The following is a 14820-nucleotide window of genomic DNA, read 5'->3' on the forward strand; positions in this document are numbered from 1 at the left end:
GTATATACTCACAATGGAGTATTATTCAGCCATAAAAGGGAAAGAAATTCTGACACAGGCTATAACATGGATAAACCTTGAGGACATTATGCTCAGTGAAATAAGCCAGTCACAAAAGGACAAATACTGTGTGATTCCACTTACACGAGGTACCCAGAGTAGTAAAATTCTTAGAGACAGAAAATGGAATAGCGGCTGCCAGGAGCCAGGAGGTGGAGGAAATGGGGAATCCTTTTTAATGGGTACAAAGTCTCAGTTTGGGAAGATGAAAAAATTCTGGAGCTGGATGGTGGTGGGGGCGGCACATCAGTGCGAATGTACTTAATGCCACTGAACTGTCCACTTTAAAATGGTTAAGATGGTATATCTTATGTTACGTGGTGGAACTATAACATATATAGAGAGAAAAAATAAAAAACAAAAACCTTGACCTAAACCTCACGCTTTGTAAAAATTTAGCACAAAAAGAGTCATAGATTTAAATGTAAATATAAAACTGTAAGACTTTAGGGAGAAAAAATAGAAGACAGTCGTCTCAGGATCTAGGGCCAGGCAGAGTTCTGAGACCTACAACAGCATGAGCCATAAACAGAAAAAATTAATAAAGTGGATTTCATCAGAATTCAAAACTTTTGTGTTGTGAAAATCCCGGTTTATGAAGATGAAAAGACAAACCACAAGCTGGGAGATACTATTTACAAACCACATGTCTGAGAAAGGACTTGTATCTGAAAGATGGGAAGAACTCTCAAGTCTCAACAGTGAAAAAAACAAATAACCCATTTGGGAAGTGAGCAAAGACATGAACAGACATTCACTGAAGAGGAGACATGGGTGGCAAATAAGCAACGTAGGACACTTACATTGAAATAGTCAGCACCAGATGCTGGCTGGCAAGGATGCAGGGAAACTGAATTCCCATTCATTGCAGGTGGGGATGAATGTGGTGTGGCTGCCCTGGAAAACAGCTTGGCTGTTTCTTGTAATACTAGCGTGCACTCTCCCTAAAACCCAGCAGTTGTGCTCTTGGGCGTTTATCACAGAGAAAGCAAAACTGACATGCACAGAAATGCTGTACATGAATGCTCATAATGGCTTTCTCTGTAAGACCCAAAAAACTGGAAACAACCCAAGTTTCCTTCAGTGGGTGAAAGGTTACCCATTGGGGTTCATCTATAGAATGGGACCCAATGCACCAATAAAAAGGAACAAACCCATGGTACATGCAGCAGCCTGGATGGACCCCAGGGGCATCTTGCTTGGTGGAAAATGTCAAACCTGAAAAGGCACTATTCCTGAAAGATTCCATTTTTGAAACCTGGAAATGGCCCTAGAGATGCAGAGCAGGTCAGTGGTTGCCAGGGAACCGTGATGGCGCAGATATAAAGGGGCAGCTGGAGGGGCTCCTCTGTGATTGTGATTGTGGTGTTGGTTACAGAGACTATTCACGGGAGAAGATGGCCTGGGACACACACACACACACACACACACACACACACACACGCACAGCAACTGTATGAAGTGAGGGATGTGCTGATTATCCTGACTGTAGTCACCACGTCACAATATATACTTCTATCAAAATATCACGTTTTACCCCTTCAGTTCATACAACTTGTATATGGTCAATGATACCTCAATAAAGCTGTAAAAATAAAACCAAAAAAAAACTAAGAAAAACATAAATTAAATGTGTTATTTACAAAACACATCTAGGTAAGCTTTATTTTTAGTAGAGGTGGGGCTGATGCCCTGAAACCCACAGCAGCACAACCCGAAGCCCCAGGACACTTTCCACAACCCGAAACCCCGGGACACATCCCACAGCACAATTCCTTGGCGTCAGATACTATTTACTAACGTATCTAAAGTGACCCTCTTGAAAAAAATATTTTGGTCATTTATTCTGGTTTTCCACTTTTTGCTATTACTCAAAGACTTCTACAACAACAACCCAAACCTCCCAAGCCTCTCTTGGGTGTGTCCTTTTCTAAGTCAGATGCTCCACCCGGGGCGGCTCTCGCAGGGAGGATGGGGTGGAGGACAGAGGATGGAGGCTCCACAGGACAGCTGAGCATGGGCTGGGGGCAGGGTCTCCAGGACCCTGAGATTAAGCTGGGACCCAACAGCAGTAGAGGAGCCCTTCCAGAGAACAGCAGAGGGGGTGCCCCTTCCCTTCTGCTGGGGCAGTTCCTCCCAGCCCCTTCTTCTGCTCTGCTCCTCCAGGGGGCATCCACTTGGCCTGGGGCCCCCCAGCTCCACATTAGCAGCTGTCACTCTCCCCTCCCTCTGCCCCTGGCAGTATCCCGCCATTGTGCTGGCAGCCACAGGCCACTAAATCGGATGAATAAATAACCTTCTGATTCAGAAATGTGACACACTTGGCAAGGGGCAAATGGTGCATGTTTCACTAAGTGTGAAAATATTGTCAGGGCTACTACAGAGTGGAGACAAGTTGCAGAAATGGCATACAAATGTCACCTAGAGAGCTTCCTGGGAAATGCATTCTGAAAACCAACTATTAGGTCTGCATGTGGCTCTTAAAAATGTCTTACTATTGATATTACTATTAAACTCATCTGAGAAGTAACCGGAGAAATGTCCCCACATCAGTTACTCTGCAAAGAGAGACCCAGGGATAGAAGCAGGAATGAAATCTCTGTCTCAAGGAGGGGGATTCCCTTTAATTTTGGAAGAAAAGGGGATACAGGAGAAATGTCTTAGATCTAAATTTTTGTCTTCCAAACTAGTTTTCAGGAGATAAGTGTCTACAATCCTTCAGTGGATAATAAAGCAGATTGTCTCTGACCTGCACGGAGCCGCACCACCAGCTCACACAGATCCTGCATGAAACACAGCCCTGCACAACACACGAGGGTATAATTACCGTCTGTGCAAGTCCGTCCTTGGAAATTCAGTTGACGCCGAGCAGAGAGCACCACCAGACAGCCATATGGCGTTCCCTCTCCCACGGCGATATTTTTATTCAGAAATTACCGTGCAGGCCCTGATTTTTGGCTGCCGGATTCCTAAATCTGCCTTGTGAGGCCTCCTTGCCGTGCTGCATCTCAAGAGCTGCCTTTGGATACAGGGGGAAATGATTCATAATTGAACCAAAGAGATTCTTTTAATGAACTTGCCCCAGGGGATATCAAACTCTTTTTATGAGCAAGTTTAATGAATCATAATGAATTTCATCATACGAAACAATGTGGGTCCACCATAAAGAATTCAGGAAGTGAAGTGGTCTGCACTCGAATGGGAAGAAGCACAGGGAATTATTTGGAACCCACGGGCACAGAATGAAAAGAGAGAGTGTCATATATGGAGCTTAAATATTGGGAAGGGGGTATATAAATACAACATACATGACCTCTAAAGTAATTTCAGCAAAAAACAATTCTATGTACAAATTATTTATGGCACTCTTCTATAAGGGCTCTTGTAGCTTGTTTTCAAACGTTGTTTTTAAGAGAAAAGGATTCCTTCCCTTTAAGACCCTGTTCAAATGTCTACTCTGTGGTGTAATCTTTTCCAGACCCCCCTTCCTGAGTCTTCAGATATCTGTGCTCCCCCAGCCCTGAGGCCTTGGCTCTGCAGGCGCAGTGTGGTGGCACTGCCTCTGCCCTCAGACTAGATCAGGAACTCCTAAGGTCACGGGAACATGAAGCGCTACCCTCCCCTCGAGGAACTTAAACCCAGCGGGAGGCCGACAAATGAGCAATTACATAACACATTTTTGTAGGTTGCAGTGATGGAAGGAGTGTAGGGAAAGCATTTTGCCACCTTGTCAAACAGAACAGGCATTATAGAAACTATATTAATGTGAAACGTGATGGGGGTGCCGGCCCACCAGAAACACTCTGGATCCTTCTCTGTCCTGCTCTGTGCCCCAGGAAGCTTGTCCTGGGGCCTGCAATAACGGCCTCCCTGGCTCTGGGGGAGCCCCGAGTGAGAGACGGCGGAGGGAGATCTGTGGGTGGGGGGCGAGAGGTGGGGTTCCTCACGCCCCTGCCTCCGCAGTGTTGGCCTCGGGTGCCTCCCACCCCTTTTCCTTTCCACACCTCAGCATGCAACCCCTCTGTTAAATATCCCTTAGTTACGCAGCTCTAGCGGCTCCCCGTTTCCACAGGATGGATAAGAATGAGCAGATGAGAGGCGGTGCCGGGCAGTGGGCACAGTTCAGGGGGAGAGGGCTCGGCCTCTGGTTAGGTGTCAAGCAATTCCATTGCCTGGGACACAGAGCAGATGAGGCCCAGGAAAACCAGGGAGCCAGCAAGATACATGTGGGGATCCTGGGTGCCCTGCTGAGGAGCTGGGAGCTTACCCTAAAGCCTAGAGGCGGATTACAGGGTGGACCAGCAAGCAGTTGCTCTGGGAACAATCTTTGGAATAAGCTGGAGAGACACTGTGCACTAACCCTGGTTTCCTCTGTTTTACTGCTTTACGCAACTGGGAAGCGACCTTCATGGCAAAATGGTTTAGCGAAATGTCATCAACCCCCGCTCAGCCAGCGCAAACCAAGACTTCGGAGGCATCTTTGTGATGCCTTGTTCTGGATTTTCAGTACAACCGCAGGACATGCCAAAAATAAAATTTTAAAAAAGGATACTAAAGTAACAAAAGATTTGTTTAAAATAGGGAAAGACAGTTCTGTATAAGATGATTAGTTCGTTAATATTTAGAGCATCTAGTAAATCCCTTATTGTATACAGAACAGGCAATAATCTTTGTTAAAATCTTTGTTAACAGGGTTTCTTTCTCCCTCATTAAATAAATGTTGAACAAGTTTTAAAGAAAGTGGATTTGAGGGTTGCCAGGTTACAGGCTTAAATGTGGCACTTGTATGTCTCATGCCGGTCCCGCTAAAAGATAAAGGGAACTCATCAGAATGTTCTAAGAAATGGGTTGACCAGATTCATTTCCATTTTAGAAGGACTGTGTGGCTCCTTGAGGAGAACGGTTTGAATTTGGACCGGCTGATGAGGACCTGGGACTGGGGCAGTTAGGAGACTATGGTCTTTATCCTCATGGTGAACAAACGCAGGTGGAAGCAATGGAGATGGTAACAAGGACTGTGGAGGGAAGGGCCGTGAGGGCTCCAGGATGGCCCCAAGTCCCCATCTGAGCACCTGGGGGAATGTCAGTGCCAATTCCAAGGGTGTGTCAGGGCCCCTGACACCAAACATCTGGCAATTTGGAAACTAAAACGTATGGGCAAAAAACAGGAAGGGGAAATATCTTTATTTAGATATCCCAACTACAAACATTTTGGTCCCTTGGACATGTTATTTCTGTCTGGATATTTAAGAAGTGTGTGGGGCTTCCCTCGTGGCACAGTGGTTAAGAATCCGCCTGCCAATGCAGGGGACACGGGTTCGAGCCCTGGTCCGGGAAGATCCCACATGCCGTGGAGCAACTAAGCCCGTGCGCCACACTACTGAGCCTGCGCTCTAGAACCCGCGAGACACAACTACTGAAGCCTGCGCATCTAGAGCCCGTGCTCCGCAACGAGAGAAACCACAGCAATGAGAAGCCCGTGCACCACAATGAAGAGTAGCCCTGGCTCACCGCAACTAGAGAAAGCCCATGCACAGCAACGAAGACCCAATGCAGCCATAAATAAATAAATTTATTTTTTTAAAAAAAGAAGTATGTGGCTATTTTTAGGTTGTATCTGCTTTCCCGTGGTTTCGTACCTAGAAGAGATGAAAGCTGCTGGCATTCGGGTCACATACCTTCCTTGGAAAAGAAAGAAAATGCAGTGGAGTTTAGGACTCCTTGAATAATGGGATTAAAGATGGGAAGCTGAGTTAACCACAGTGAAATAAAGAGCGATGGCACGAAGATGAAAACAGGAACTGTCTGGTGGAGGTGTTAGGACCGCAGGCAGGGCAGGTGGGCTGGGTCGGTGTCCAGGAGGGGGGTGGGCTTTGAGCACAGCATGTGCAGCTGCAGAACCGAAGGCGAGGTCTGGGGTGCTGCTCTTGCTGTCTGGGATCCAGAGGCCTCCATGGGACTCCAGGCGGAGGGTATGTGTTTCTTCCTACCAGCAGCGTGCAAAAATTTGTCTCTGAGGTTTTTATATACAATATGCAGCTTTGGTGGGGGGGGGGGTGAGAAGCAAGAGGGCCTGAGATATTGCTTTTAAATTATGTTGTTTTCTTGGGAAGAGAGACTACTTTTTAAAAAACATTTTTGGTGGTAAAGAAACTTATAATGTAAAATCTGCCATCTTAACCATTCTAAGTGAATAGTGTGGCAGTGTTACCTAAATGCACATGTACAAAAGATCTTCAGAGCCTTTACATCTTGAAAAACTGAAACTCTGAGCCCATTAAACAACTCTCCATCTTCCTCCCCCTCCCCCGACCCCCAGAAACCACCACACTGCTTTCCGTGCCCATGAATTTGACTATTTTAGGTACCCCACATGAGTGGAATCATACAGCATTTGTCTTTTTGTGTCTGGCTTATTTCACTTAGTATTATGTCCTCAAGGTTCATCCATGCTGTAGCCTGTGTCAGAATTTCTTTCCTTTTTTAAATTAAAGTATAATTGATGTACAATATTATATAAGTGACAGGTGTACAATATAGTGATTTCACAATTTTTAAAGGTTATACTCCATTTATAGTTATTATAAAATACTGACTATATTCCCTGTGCTGTACAATATATCCTTGTAGCTTATGTATTTTATACATGGTAGTTGTGTCTCTTAATCCCCTACCCCTATCTTGCCCCTCCCCCTTCCCCTTCCTTCTCCCCACTGGTAACCACTAGTTTGTTCTCTATATCTAGAATTTCTTTCCTTTTTAAGGCTGAATAATATTCCATTGTATGGATAGAGTACATTTCCTCATAATGTTAGCATCTACATAACCATGGTCCATTTATCAAAGCTAAGAAATTAACATGCATACATTTCCCTAAACTGCAGACTCTGGGATTTCATCTTTTTCCCACTCATGTCCTTTTGACGTTCACATGTCCCCTTCCATCTGTGACGAATTCTCTTCAGACTTCACTTGTGTTTGATGACCTTGACAATGTGGAGGGTACTGTTCAGGGGACTTGTAGGACATCCCTCAGTCTGGGTTTGTCTGACTTGGCTCTGGTGCAGGTGGTGAAGTCACCCTTTCCGTTCCATGCCCTCCTCTCTAGAGTCACAGCGTGCAGTTCACGCTCACAGGAAAGTGTCAGAAATTCACACTGACCTAGCGTCCAGAGTTTGGGGACATATGTTCGATCACCACCGTGTTTAATAAACGTCTGAAGGAGACCCTTGAGGCTGTGCACGTACTGTGTTTCTCCTTAAAGTTTTGCCCCTTGGTTCTAGCATTCTTCAGCTCATCTCCCTCGTGCAGTGATGACTGTGGTGTCTAATGGTGGTTTTCTATTTCCTTTGTTCCTCCCACATTTGCTCTTTGGAATTCTTCTGTAAAGAAAGCATCTCTTTTCACTATTTTTTATGCAGTCATTAATTTACATAGTTTTAAAATGCATTTTAACTTTTTCATAGTAAATGAAAAATACACATACTTCAGTTACAAATTAGAATATGTTACACACCAAAGTTTACACATTGGAGAATATGCAGTATTTATGCTGTCATACTGCCATGTTAACCTCATTTTGTTTGAAGCACAGGCTAAAGTCAGTATTTTCTTCCTGTTTCTATTTCAATTTTTGAACTCCTGAAATAAGACATTGGTTAGGAAGTTTATAGTTTTTCTCCTGGGTATGTGTATATCTGTGTGCATGTGTGTAAATTTAAGATAAGCATGACCACCATACAATAGAGTAAGCATATAAGTAACTACTTGCCCATGTGAATCACGACTGTTTTGATGTAGTGTAAACAGTACATTGCAGACAAAATTTGGAGGTTGAGGTTGATACAAGACTATATCCATCATCTGTAAATCCTGATATCCATAGGTGATAAATAACAAGGGAATATTAGAAGCTCCAACATGTAAAACAACTTATTCTAGAAAGAAATAAAAAAGAAAACTAGAGAAGAAGGGAAGAAGGAAGGAAGGAGAGAGGGAGGGAATAAAACAATTTTCTGACTTATTTATGCTTCATATATTGGGATACCAAGTAAGAGCTCATGAGAGGAGAGGGTTCCGTAGCAAACCCCTGTCTGGACACCATGGTGCTAGGATCCCAGTCTTCCCAGTGGGAACTTACTTATTTCTCATCCCCTTGTTGAGATGCCAGTATCTCGCTTGACTTTCATTGCTTTCCGGTATGTTCCTCTTCAGAGCTGTCATTTCTCTAAGTTTTCTAACTATTGTTGTGCTTGTACCAACCGATTTCCAAGCTTTGCAGACCTCTTTAGTTCGCCAACCTGAACACTTCTGAGGAAAATCATTTAGGTTACACTTCAGCAAAGCACATTTGCCTTAGATGAGCAGCCTGGTGCGTGCACCCAGTGCCCTTCCTCACTCGGCACTGCTGTAGAGGCAACCAGCGTTTTTAAGGGGTTTTTCCATAAGCACTAGATCTTGATAAAAGTAGATAACCTAGACGATTTTAAACAATTTACAAGAGTCTAGGTTTGAACATAAATTGTCCTGGAAATTACAAAATGTAGAAATTATCCAAACAAACTTTATTTTTGTATAATTTATTAGAAAATGCATTTTCCATACTTTTGGCATGAGCTTTTCAGAAGATGAACAATTACTAAAAATAAATCTGTAGTAAACTATGTAGAAATCAATTTGACATTCAGTAATTTCCATAAAGGCAGAATCATTTTTAAAAAGATTAAAAATAGTGAATTATTTATGGATTTCCTAAATACAATTTTAATTTTTCTTTTGGACTTGACTTTTGAAAATGGGACTTCATATTTTCTTTGCTTTTTAGAAAGACCAGATAATACTATTCTGGAGAGCAGTTTGAATGTTTTAATGATTTAAAGATTATCTGATTAAAATGAAATTCAAAAGGACTTTTGAATCTGAAATTTAGAAGTCATAATTCTAACGATTATAGAACTAAAACCTTATTCTAGACTCTGGATTTTCATTAGCTGTCAAAACTTGCTTCATTTTTTTCTTTATATCTAAACTCAATAAAGTAGACACACACACTAAAAAAAAAAACCTAAATGTCCTGCTTAACTGATTTAGACAAAAACTTTGTCTTTGTAAATATAAAGATAAGGGTTAGCTCTGAGCCCCATCACTTTATAATTGTATGTTTAGGGGTAAATACGTAAATTATTTGAGTCTTTGTTTCCTAAACTGTAAAACAGAGCTCATAGAAACCATCCCACAGAGTTAATGTGCAGATTAAAATCTATTAAATTTACATACATCATATTTAACTTTATATATTCTATAGCATATATATAAATACATATTCAATAATATTTAAATTTTTGCCACTGGTACCCTTGGAGTAATATGGTGTAACATTATAATTGGATTTACTTTTTATCTTTTATTTATGCAACAGATATATTTATATCTTATATATATATATATATTTATAACAGATATATTTACATCATTGTATATGAACAAAGTTGTCTTATTAAACACACTTATAGATGCATTCATTTGTTCAACCATTCATTCAGCAGATATTTATGGGGTACATACAGTGTTTCTACAGTGTTCCAGGCAGTGTTCTAGATGCATGAGACACACCACTGGGCAAAAGAGAGAAAGTCCCTTGTTCCCAGAGCTTACATGCTACTAGGGGAGATGGGCAATGAATAGTAAATATGATAAGTAAGTTATGTCATATGGTAGAAAGTGTTAAAGTGGAACAGAAAAAAAGACTAGATGGGTTCTGCCTACTTGAGATCCTCCCTTCCTGTCTGCCTGCACAGTGGACTTCAAACCCCAGCCTCAGAAATAGAGACACAGCCTTACAGAGACTGCTTCACCAGCCCCACCCTGGGTAAACCATTTCCCTGGAACAAATCCTACTGTTATGCTTATCTGGTTGAACCTTGATTGATGGACCCTACTGCGCCAAGTTCTAGGCTCTGGAGATACCAAGAGTTCTGTGACTTGTTCCTTGCTACAGACAGAATGTTTGTGTCCCCCCGAATTCCGTATGTTGAAATTTAACCCCCAAAGTGATGGTGTTAGGAGGTGGGGCCTTTGGGAGGTGATGAGGTCATGAGGGTGGAGCCCCCATGATGGGATTAGTCCTTATAGAAGAGACCCCACACAGCTCTCTCGCCCCTTCCGCCACATGAGGACACAGCAAGAAGACACCATTTATGAACCAGGAAGAGGGTTTTCACCAGACACAAAGTCTACCGGCATCTTGATCTTGAACTTCGAGACTCCAGAACCGTGAGAAATACGTGTTTGTGGTTTAAGCTGCCCAGAGCAGGTGGAACTAAGATAGTTCTTGGTCCAAAGATAATTAAAACATGAATGGGAGGGGCTTGCAATCATATGTGTGTAATTAGTTTCATGTTCCTTGATGGTGAGCACCAATGGATCAGAGTCTCACTAAAGCTCCTCAGAGCCCCAGTGATCAGAGGGACTCATAAATACTGCTTGCTTGGCCCATGTGCCGTCTTCCCAAGTGAAAACCAACCAGGCACTGGCCTCCTTCTGGAGGGAAGTTGTCACTAGTGGTGAGCTCCCTGGATGGGGCAGATGGGGGGCTGTTTCTGCAGTGGCCTCTTCAGGTAATCGCTGGCTTCCTGTTTGCGTAGGGCTTAAGCTGAGAGGCTAGGGGAGGCACCAGTCAGGCTACTTTACGTTTCCCTGAGATCAGCATAACCATCTCCAGGAGAAAAGCCAGGGAGAAGGAAGAGAGCAGTTGTTGCGAGGCCTGGTGCCTTTTCTCTGCTCCTGGCACAGACAGTAAATGCAGCCTCCCTGCCTCTCTCTTAGGAAGCCCAGCCCTAGCTCTCTGCTCATCCTGCAGAAATAGACCCGCATGGCGGGGCTCAGGGATTCATTTCCAGGGTCTGGCTGTGCCTTTCTGGAGGCATAAATTGGGTTCTTCTCAGGCGTATTAAGAGGTACCTAATTGCATAATTCATTCCTGGCAGACTTTTCTCCCTCTAACAATAATGGCCTTGTTGAAAGCAAAAGCTATTTTTACCAGGATTGAGCTAGTACAGTGCTTTGTGCAAACACAACCCCTGTGTCAGAGGAGATCAAACTCATTCTTTCTCATACACTTTCACAACAACCTGAAAAGTAGGTGGGTGGAGGGTATTATTACTCAGACACCTAGAAGAACACATCGTTGTGCACGTAAGAATAGCACAGTTTCATTCTTCCCCACCTTCCCTCCTAATCACTCTCCCCCTCCCTCTCCCTGACTCACTATCCAGGTAACAGAAATCCCGCAACAATGAGCATGTGCTTCTGCAGGCCACTAGCAAACCTAGTGTTCCCACCAGACATATACCCTGAGGATCGCAGGATCCTCCACCCTCTCAGAGACCTTATAGTACTTAAGAAACGCTGGGTTATTCATTAGAACTCTGCAGATGATGATCCTGGAGAAGCTACTGGTTGTTCTCATTGCATTAGTCAGGTCAGGCTGCCAGAGCTAAATACCGTGTCTGAGATCAAGGTGCCAACAGGGATGGTGTCTGGTAAGGACTCTCTTCTTGGCTTGCAGATGGCCGCCTTCTCACTGTGTCCACTCATGGGGAGAGAAAGAGAGCAAGCTCTGTGGTTTCTCTTCATAGAAGGGTACTAATCCATCACAGGGACCCCACCCTCATGAACTCAGTTACCCCAGTTATCTCCCAAAGGCCTCATCTCCAAATACCAGCTCATTGGGGGTTAGGGCTTCGACATTGGAATTTTGAGGGAACACAATTTAGTCCATAGCACTTATGTACTTCAGGAGGAAAATGTGGAGTTGGGTCCATTTCATTTCATTTTTCCACTCACTCCTCTGCCCTCATGGGAACACCCTGCTCTTCTAGCAACATGGCTCACAGCCATGACAGTGCATGATCACCACTGCACACCTGCAGCCCTGTCACTGCATGTTCACCACTGCACACCTACAGCACCATCACTGCTTCACCACTGCACACCTGCAGCCCTGTTACTGCTTCACCACTGCACACCTACAGCCATGTCCCACCTTCTCATTCATGAAAGGCTTGGACTTCTCTTCACAGGCACATTCTCTCCTCCAAGTTCAGCCATGCTTTTGCATGACCTGTATTTTCATGTGAAAACTCATCTGAGTGTTTGCCCTCCATCCTGGCCTCGTCTCTCCAGTTACCTGCTCTCGCCCAGGACTCATTCTTCTCTTCCCGTAGGCATGCACTGGGATGAAGTACTGCTTTGCCGAAACTGCTTGCTCTGCCCACAACGACCTGTCCTTCCAGCTTTTTCGAGGCCTTTGCAGCTCTTTTTCCTTGGAGGCGCCAGTACACTTTCCTCTCCATCCCTTTCCATACATCCCTTTCCCTGTGTCAGCAGGGCTGTGTGGCATTGCAATGACAGCAGGCTCTTGGTAATGTTGTAAAGTGTCTTTTCATTGTGTCCATTTGAAATGCCTCACTTTTGAATGAACTCAACTGTCCACTTTGTTGTGCCTGCACGCATGCATACACACAGACTGCTTGGAGCTGCTAGAGAGATTGGCGAGCCAGCCAGGTGAGCTGTGTGTCCTGTGACCGCTGGCCTCCACAGGGCTCCCTTCCCACTCACCCTGTCCCATGTGCTGCTTTAGGAGAGAACAAACTCTGACTGCTGTCCACCCCCCATAAGCCGGTATTTGCGGGCACAGTCGCTCTTTTCCGTCCGCCTGTTCATCAGAGAAACCATCATAAAACACCTAAGTTTGTGCCTCGATCCCCCTAACTCTGTCTCTTACCGGACCTCCTACTCTGGGGAAAATGGACATCACCAGATGGAAAATCGGTGCCCTCCCCACCTCCAATCCCTGACACCATCACTGGTACCTTTTTCTCAATTCCCATCTTGGGTCCTCATCCTGAATTTTAACTTCCTCTTTGTTACTGACTCCTTCCCATCAGCACTTAAATATACTCTGCCCCTCCCACTTCACTTCTCCCAGCGCTGTGTTCTCTGCAGCCACTCCCCTGCCCACATCTCCTGCCCATGTCCACGTGCATTCAAGAGCATCTTGCCCACTTGCTCCTCCACTTCCTCACCACCTGTGTGTGGCAGCCAGTTGCTGTCCAGCCCGCACCTGCCACCCGCTCTCCCAAAGCCGACACCAAGACCCCTGAGTCACTAACCCTTCACTCTCCTCCAGGTCCAGCGTCCAGCATTGTGCCTGGTACTTAGCAAGTGTTCAATAAGTATTTGCTGAATGATTGTACACACATCCCTGAAGAGGTTCAAGTATTAAGAACAGGGTATCTTTCATGAGCAATTTCCAGTATCTTCCCAGAGAAAAGTTAGGTGGACACATTCGTTCGTGCCTGTGTTCATCTCTCCACTCACTCATCCAACACTGACTGGCTCTGTGTTATGTGTCAGCCTCTGTTTAGATGCTGGAAAAAGACAGTGAATCAACACAGCCCCTGCTTACAAGAAGCATACTCGCTGACCAAGTGAAACACTGTGCTTAAATACAGGAACACATTACTCCTAAAGTATTATCTACCCCTGCCCCCGTATGCCAGAAGATGAATAGAGAGGAGACAGGTGACAGGAGGGGTCCCTAAAAGAGGAATTTCTAAGGAATCAGGTTCTGGGGTAGTTATCCTAACTCCCGAAAAAAGGTGGAGGTCTTGGGGGCCCCAGTCATGTATAAAATTCTTCAAGGGGTAGAAAAATATTCTCCATAGACATCTAACTCCATCAGCCTTGTGTGTTCTGAGCTACTCGAATATAATCCAATATTTGTTACTTGTGTTTTATTTGTTATTTATTTATTTATTTATTTATTTATTTTTGGCTGCATTGGGTTTTCATTGCTTCATGCGGGCTTTCTCTAGTTGCAGCAAGCAGGGGCTACTCTTCGTTGCAGTGTGCATGCTTCTCATTGCCATGGCTTCTCATATTGCAAAGCACCGTCTCTAGGCATGCGGGCTTCAGTAGCTGTGGCACGCAGGCTCAGTAGTTGCAGAGCATGGGCTTAGTTGTTCCACGGCATGTGGGATCCTCCCAGATCAGGGCTCGAACCCATGTCCCCTGCATTGGCAGGTGTATTCTTAACTACTGAGCCATCAGGGAAGTCCCTGTTACTTGTTCTTAAGGTAAAACACGATAAACAGGAAGTTTCAGCATTTGCCACTGAAAATTGTGCCTCTTCCAACCCAAGCTCTACAATCCCTCTACAGTCTCTTTTTCTCTGTCAGTCACGTATAATCAAGCTACCATATTCTGTAGTGACTTTCTTTTCCTTAAAATAAAAAGTGGTGTCAAAATAAGAAAAATTATTTATCAAGGATGCCAACATTTGCCATGATTAGGTTTGGCAACTAGTATAAAGCTGAGAGTCCATCAATTTAGCAATTTAACCATGTCTAAATAAAGCAGAACAAACACAAATCATTTTCTGACACCTCAAACTTTCTTTTTAGTTGTTCATACCTGGAATGGAGTTGCAATATTTACCCTAGTTCTGCAATGAATCTTGATATCCAAAATTTCACAAGGGGCACAAAAGTTATAACAATCTCTACAGAAATTATATTTTAAATTAAAAAAAAACAGACATAAACTGCAAGTCTCATAAAGGAGGAGGTGCCATGGAATCAAATAGCACTGGGGTATCACCACTGTAAATGACTGGGCATCAGTGATGTAAGAACAATGTTCTGACACTCATATTAGCAACTCCAGTTTTACCTTTTTTGTTCTATAATGAAGAGCCTC

General features: G+C 44.1%; 2 long non-coding RNA genes across 2 annotated transcripts in view; one reads left to right on the forward strand and one right to left on the reverse strand.

Annotated features, from left to right (window-relative positions):
* Positions 1–3530, reverse strand: part of LOC125963429 (uncharacterized) — a 162177-nt gene extending 158647 nt beyond the window's left edge. Inside the window, exon 1 of the long non-coding RNA XR_007475403.1 lies at positions 2888–3530. This is a non-coding gene — a long non-coding RNA (uncharacterized LOC125963429). The remainder of the gene's footprint in view (positions 1–2887) is intronic.
* LOC117197391 (uncharacterized) overlaps positions 1–14820 on the forward strand; it is a 416054-nt gene that overhangs the window by 353320 nt on the left and 47914 nt on the right. The window lies entirely within an intron of this gene.

Source organism: Orcinus orca, chromosome 2 (assembly GCF_937001465.1).
Source record: "Orcinus orca chromosome 2, mOrcOrc1.1, whole genome shotgun sequence".
NCBI lineage: Eukaryota > Metazoa > Chordata > Mammalia > Artiodactyla > Delphinidae > Orcinus > Orcinus orca.